Source organism: Paroedura picta, chromosome 2 (genome assembly GCF_049243985.1).
Source record: "Paroedura picta isolate Pp20150507F chromosome 2, Ppicta_v3.0, whole genome shotgun sequence".
NCBI lineage: Eukaryota > Metazoa > Chordata > Lepidosauria > Squamata > Gekkonidae > Paroedura > Paroedura picta.
This window is the reverse complement of record NC_135370.1, coordinates 28,845,084-28,853,255: the sequence shown is the minus strand read 5'-3', so window position 1 is coordinate 28,853,255 and position 8,172 is coordinate 28,845,084.

Below are 8,172 nucleotides of genomic sequence, written 5' to 3'. Positions count from 1 at the left end.
TTGCTAGAGCTTCTATTATAAGCATCTTCAATTTATTCTTAAATATTTTCACTAATTTTCATGGCAGTGGTATACTAGGAATATAATTTTAAAAAATAAACAAAACAAAACCACAGACTTGTTTACTGAACTTGGAGGAAAATATTTTTTTAATTAAAAGCACAGCTGCAAGAAGTCCCAATAAACTGCCAGTTGAATGGATGGAGATGGGCTTATTTTGATAATTGTGCCTACTAAATGTTTCTCTACCCAATTAATATCCACATACAAGAGGAAGGGAGAAGAAAAATAGGGAATGTCTCCGCTGCCTGAACTGCCAGTGAACCAATGATCCATGTATGACCAATCTCTACTTATTCAATAAAGCATGACCAAGAAAAAATTAGGTTTTTCTTATGGGAAGGAAATGCCACTATATGCATGCATATAACTAAATTCTGTGCAACGGCCATTAGGTTAAGACAGATATTTTTCGAAGCAAATAAATGAAATCTCCAACCACAGTGACCTACCCTATGTTCCACTTAATACAGAATCAAAATTCAAGTTTTGTTTTAAAATTCTATATTTTATATACAATAACTTCATAATTATACAATAATATATTGGATCAATAATGTATAGCTCTTGCATTAATATGTTTTTAGCCAATATCTGTTGGTATTATTTTACAGTGCCTGGCAATATGCTATATTTAAATCAATCAATCAATACAATAAAGCATAAGTAATAAAAAGGTCTTGTTTATTTCCTGTGTAAATCTTGATATTGAATAAGAAAAATCCAGAGGAAATTATTCAGAGAAAAATGTTTCTAACAAGCAATGGTGCACAAATTTATCACGGCTTGGGCGATTTATTTGTGCACCATTACTTGTTGGAGATGTTTTTCTCTGAATAATTTCCTTTGGATTATTCTAATTCAATATAAAGATTTAAACAGGAAATAAACAAGACCTTTTTATTATGCTTTATTGTATAAACAGGGGGTATTATGCATGGCAAGAAACATCACAAAAATCGTTTAAAAAGACATTTTATTCTGCATGTGACACTGTTTTCACCAAAAAACCTCACCGTAATATTTTTATTATGCCTTGTCTTCCCCCCTCATAGCAGTGATGCACCTTTTTTGTTTGTTTCTGCACAGTATTTGAAACTAGCTTTACTATTACTTTTCTTTTACAACAGTGCCGAAGATGCATAAACATTAGCATGTTTTTGGTCTCTTCCCTTGTGCTACTGAACACCTGTGGATGAACAGACAGCCCCCAGTCTCTTGTCCACCAATGGGAGCTTGAGGTGCCCCTTGTTTGGCGCAAACCTTCCCACCTCTGCTATTACATTGCACAAGCAGAAATTAACTTATTAATTCCCTCAGAGGCATTTCAATCCATTCTCCACGAGGAACAGCATACCTCTGAGGGGGAAAGGTTGTAGTGTCGGCATTCAAAAGGCTGTGTGCTCCCACGGAAACTTTTTGTTGAGGTCTTCTTGTCAATGGACTACAATTCCAATCAGGCTCTGCCAGCAACATGTGTCAGAGTGGTGGTCAGGCGACATTGCAGCTGACCATGGCCTGTCCATGAGCATCTAGCATAATGGAGGAAGTGCCATCCCCCACTTAAGAATTTGCTGTCATAAGCCTTTCAAATGCGTAATTGTATGCGGGAGGGGAGGAAATGCAATATCAGAGCACAGGCATAAACACAACCTTTTAAAAAATGATGATTTTAAAGGATCGGTGCGCTGACTTTGGTTAAAACCTATACGAGCATAATAGCCACAGATCAGGTTTCCTCAACCAGAGTTCTGTGAAACCCTGGGGTTTCTTGAAGACCTTGGGTTTCTTGCAGTCCCTGGAAGGGTTTCCTGAATTGGTGGTAGTTAATTGATTTTAAACATATTTTAAACATTTAGCAGGTGCTATGACCACATATGGTCATGTTGACCCAACTCCCTCCCAAAATGGCCAATGATGGGCCTGGGCGGTGGGACAGGGGGAGACTCTGGATGGCCACGTACACAGCTATGCTTCCCAAACATATTCTGCGTGATTGAGCAGCGCTGAGGATGCTCTTGACTTTTGTGAAGCCTGGAGAATGTTTCAGGGGTTTCTCTGCAGTAAAACAGTTGAGAAAGGCTGGTATAAATAGATATTGGCCATGCACGGATCATCGGTCCTACATTGTTTTCATGCGCTCCTATATTGTTCCTATTGAACTGGCAATGAAGCATACACTAGAATTTTTAGACACCCAAACTGGACAATATATTTTTGCTCAGCTAAGAATCCTGACACCTCATCATCCTTATTGGTCTCATTCCCTGACAGTCTTCTGTGGGTTTTGCATAGTTCTATTCTTGGCTTGCACTTGGACAGTGGAATTTAAAAAGGGATTTCCCCCCCCCCCCCACTCTCGGAACAGCAATCTTTTGCTTCTCCAGTCCTCCTGCCACATCACGACTTCTTGCCGAAATACCCTTCAAGAAGATTGCTGAGAAGACAGGCCAAAACACTGGACAGAATTAAAGGAGATCATCTCCACTGGACCCATGGCTCTGAAGTCCTCCACCAGGGCAGCTGAAAGAATAGTAATGCATATCAGTGAAATTCAGCACCAGTAGTGTTCAATGGAGTGGTGTGAGGGGTTACAGTGGAGAACGATTCATGGCACAAAGTAAGAGTTGCCAACTGCTGGTTGGGAAAATTCCTGGAGATTTGGGGGTGGGGCCTGGGGAGGGAGAGGTTTGGAGAAAGGAGGGAAGTCAGGAGGGCGTAATGCCATTGTCTACCCTCCCAAGCAGTCATTATATTCAGGGGGCTGGATATCTTGAATTTGGAGATCAGTTGTATTTCTGAAAGATCTCCAGGCCCCACCCAGAAGTTGATGTGGATGATTACAAGTTCAATAATTTCTTTGTTAAGTAACAATGAGAGCCCGACTGAGTCCCAGACTGTCACCCAACACTATATTGAACATATATGAAAAATGTACAAAAAATGAAAGCTCTATTCCATCATACTCGACAAAATTGCAAATTCATATGTATAAATGATCTGCTTTTTACCTTATTCTAATCAATGAATTTGCACCTTATAAACTGTCTTTTCAGCACTGAAAATAGAGAAAATATAAGGTTCAAACCAGGATTCAACAATATATCCCCTGTAGAAAAATTACCTTTTGTATATCAATATGACCGTCAATTCCAATGGGGGATCCTCTGTAGCCACCGTGTGTTTGAGGGTCCTCAGATAACTAAACACAGTCAATTTAAATACGCCTTGTCCAAAATTTTCACCATCCTAAAGGTGTAGCTTATTAAACATAGTTGAAATTCGATTAAAAGACATAGTTTTGTCTTAGTTTTTAATTGCATGTATTTGAATTTTGGTCTGAAGGACTGTAAATAAATATTGATTGATTAAAAAACATAGCTTATAGGAAACATGAGAGATCCCAAGAGGTGCTAAGACTCTAGGACTCAAGGTTTTGAGAAAGAAGATGTAGTGTGCTTCCTTTTGTAATAAAATACAGGATATATTGATTCTCTGGTGGTGTAGGTATTACAATTTCTTCTCCAGTACTTCTAGTGTCTGACAGGTCTTCTGGGTTTGCTTTCTCTCATGGAACTTGGCAGTCCTACACAAAAGCACACTTCCTTATTTCCGTTTTACTGTAGTCTCACTTTCTCTGTGTTGATGAAATCACAGTCTCATTTCAAGACTTTTTAATGGGATGTGTACGGTTCCCATTCTTCCTAGATCAGCCACAAGTCTGCTAGAATGGGCATCAATCAGCTGGTGACCCTGGAGAATAACTGGAAGATGTTTATACGATCTTTTAAGAAAAACCCACCCCAGGCCTTTCTGTGGCTTTCAGTGCCTGACCAGCTCTCACCCCATGCTGCCTGCATCCAGCCCTCCTTTTATCCTTGTTCCTGAGCATTTAAAGGCAACACAGGAAGGGAAGGGGTATTTGATGCTCCAGCCCCTGAGCAAAAGTTGGAGGTGTCAGGAAGGAGTACAAGGATGGCACGGCAGAGAAATTTCTCAGCATAGCCAGCAACCTGACTTGGGTATTTTAAAGATTTAAATCAGCCTTTTAAAGCTTGTTTAACATTGAGAAACCCCTGAAACATTCTTCAGGCTTTGAGAAACCCCAGATATGGCATAATTGTGCAGAATATTGTGCTAAACATCGACTTTTCCCATGTCACAGTGCTGAGGATGCTCTTTTTGTAATGCAGAAATGTCAGTGTGCTTTTGATCTCCTCCCCTTTTTGCTTACAGTCCTCATCTGCCAGTGTAAGCTCTGCCTTTGTCAGAGATCACATGAACATGCCATTTTCCCTGGCAACTGAGCGAGCAATATTGCTATGTAAGTTACTAGAAATTACCATGTGGTATTTATGGCAGTAGAACACTCCTGACTACAAAGCTGATCAGTGACCATTGCGGGGGGGGGGGGGGGGCACAAGGCCCAAAAACAAGTTCAAAGGGAGAGGCAAGCTAGGATTGAGGAGGAAGAGAAGGCTTAGAGCACAGCCACAATTTAAAAAAAGGGGGGGGCACCAGGCACAGCTGAAGAGCAGAAAAACTCAAAATTTAAAGGGACAAAACCTGCTCCCTCTTTTGTGCTGGATCAAGAATGCACACTGAAAACCATGGGAGATGCAATGGAGCTGCAACAGCATTCAGCATCTCTCATTGTTCTAGCCTAGAAAGGTAAGGGAGGGAGGAATGTGTTCTTGATTTGCTATATCCCTCCTCAGTGCTTTGTCCCTAAGGCACCCTCAAATTTCCTGAGACCTCCTGCCTGCTGTGTGTGTGGGGAATGCTTTTGCTTTCACTGATCTAGAAAGCTGCCCTACTCACGAGGTCCCCATGTCTTGAATCCTGAGGAGATATGCTTTCTATCGTGAGGATCCACGACTGCCAGCTGAATGTGCTGGTCAATGCTCAGTCAACAGAAAGCCCTGTGATTGCAAACAGTCAACAGAAGTAAGGGAGGGGTGGAAGCCACAGATGACAACTTTGGGGATGTATAAGAATGTCCATTGGGAACCATGGAGGCATTGGAAGACCCACTGGAAATAATGGGTGGCAAGAATGCCAATTGTCTTGCATGGGCTCCATTGAAATTTAGTATAGTAGGGAAACAGCTGCAAAGAAAACATGGAATGGATTATCTATTACAATCCGACAAAGTACTCTGGGCCTGGAATGGCAGGGCACAGAGTGGAATGACAGCAACTGGGAAAGCCGGGGGGGGGGGGACGGTCGCCAGAAGCGAGGGATGGGTGGGAGCTGAAGATGGCAACTTTGGGGTATGTACAAAACCAAATGACAATGGGAAACCATTAGAGATACTGGAAGACCCATTGGGAGGGGCTAGGCAGATACGATGACTTAGATTTTCTGTGATGTAGAGCTGCTTGGGACATTGTATTCGAAAATGTCTTGCAGAATGCATAACCAGAAACATTTTTTAAAAGATGGTGTAAATGGGGTTGCAATCGAAAACGGTTTTTATTGGGAGATGCAGAATACCCCCAGGTCCACCAGTGGTGCAGACTGGTGGCTTTCTTTAGCCAGACATTATTGCCTAGACGTTGTGAATCCTGCATGAGCAGAGGCGAGAAATAATACGATAGGATAGAAAATGTATCTGTTAGGCTGTAGATGCATTTCCATGATTCTAAATAGTTACTAGATCTCTGCTTTTGTGGCACGTTTTCAGAAAGTGATGTGGCAGAAGACTGTGAGCTTTCAAAACAGTTTGCCGTCTCTTAAACCCCCCAGGCAGTCCCTGCAAACATAGTGTCTAGAAACCGCTTGGATCAAGGCTTCCAGGATCCTTTCCAAAGTTACATGGCTACAGATTGCTACTATGGAGAACCACACGAGGTCTCAGAGGCAGATACCGGCCAGCCCTGTGTGGCTTAACAGAAATGCAAAATGTGAGCCAAAAATTCATGAATACCATGCTATTCTGCATCCATTTGGTTCTTGATTCATCCATACAAAATGTGCTGTCCAGAAAAATGGGTTATTTTCCAGTTTATGGTGCTGTCAGAGAAATGGAATAATAGAAGGCAAGTATGGTTTTTGCTTGTCTTCAAATGTACTGGAGTGGGCTACTCAGCAAATGAGGGGCCCGAAATGGAGAGTATCCCCAGAAACAGAGGTCCAAGAATCCGACTCTTCTCTGCACAGTTCTCCTGAAGTGTGACTAGATAATTCCCCTCACGTGGGAATATCGTATATACTTGCATATAAGCCGACCCGCACATAAACCGAGGCACCTAATCTTACCTCAAAAAATGGGCAAACATATTGACTTGCATATAAGCCGAGGGTGGGAAATGCCCCATCATCACAGGTTCTCCCATCCAGCTCCTCCCCCAACAAATACAGAAAAATCAGGAGGATGAATAGCTGCTGGTTTTTGTACCCCATTTTTCACCCACAGAAACCAAAAGAATAGTTTGGAAGAAGTGATTAAGAAGAGGAAGAAGTGGGTAAAACCACCTTGATATACAAAAGGTTGGGAAGGGGAGGGCCCGCAGGGAGGCATGTACACAGTTATGCTTCCCAACCATATTCTGCATGATCCTGCCACTTCTGGGGTTTCTCGAAGCCTCAATAATGTTTAAGGGGTTTCTCAATGGTAAAAAAAAGTTGAGAAAGATAGATTATCAGATGTGTGCTGGCGGTTCCAGGTTCAGATCAATTACAAATCAGCCAGAGTTAAGCAGCAACTGATACTTAAAGCCTGCCCATAGTGCTAGTCAAATCCTTTGTAATCACTGCTATGTAAAAGAAAGCCATGATAATGTAATTTGACTTCAAGACCAATAATTAAAACTGTACAATGTTGATCACGGCATAGCCGACAGTCTTAGTGGAAATACGAGACTGATTTTTGGAGCAGATTGTTCCAAAATCAAAACTTATACAAACAGCCAAGAATTATTTGAGACGGTCTTCAGTGCTTCCCTTGTGAATGGTAAATAAAGCTGTAGCAATCTGGCTGATTGCTTTGGCCAGGCAATGGATATTGTTGCAGCGGCCTAAACAAAAACACATTTGTGTTATTACTTTACTTTTACTTACACTTTGAGAGATTTGGCTGAATGGAAGGTATCTTTTAACAGCCAGAGGGTAACATTTAGAAATGGATTTCAAATCTGCTACAGGAGTTCTTCAGTATCTGAAATTTCATAAATTTTAATATTGCAAAACAGTGTTAACGTTGCGTTCAGTTAAAATTATTTTTTTTAAGATATAAAATCCAAGTTTCTTTTCTTCTCATAATATATCAAGTTCAAAGTTTTAGTTTTAAGGGCTTGATTGCTGCTAGGCTCAAGAATATACTGCTGGTACACAAAACCTAAGAAACAGGATTGCTATATATCTAGGGCAGAAACATGGGGGAATGATAACTGCTTGAAGAAGAAGAAGGAGGAGGAGGAGGAGGAGGAGAGGAGGAGGAGGAGGAGGAGGAGGAGGAGAGGAGGAGGAGGAGGAGTTGGTTCTTATATGGAAGTAGTTCCATCAGGACCTGGGTTTTTCCTGGTCGAAAAAGCCCTGACTCTGGCCATACTTCTTTCAGACCAGCCATCCTGCTTTTTGGACAGGGACCATCAACATGTTGGTATTAGAGGATCGTAGCATTCTTCTGGAGACATACTGTGAGGTTTCTACTGGTTGCCACTATAACAGACTTTGACTTGGTGCAAAGATCTAATTATTGGACGAATGTGAACAGACCTGATCAATATGTTGCCAAAACTAAGAAACAATAGCAATGTAGTGCTTATATCAGTTTCCCCCACGCCTGTCCCACTTAGTTCCAGTTTTCAGCGGGAAACAGGCTCTGAAGGATGAAAGACATAACAACTCCCTGTGAAACAAAAATAAAGGCCAAGAGAGAGTGAATCAAGGACACATAGCCCAGCCCGTGTCACCCCCAGCTGTCCACCAGTAACATTTAGCAAAACAATGGGGAACCAGGACTGGGTCAGATCAAAGGGTGCCAACTGGCTAGGTACAAGCAAAAGTCTAGGTACATATCAAAGGAAAGGAAACCATAAACTATATCAAAGGAAAGGAAACCACATGCATAAAGGAATATGTGACAACTAAAAGAATACATAGCAGAAT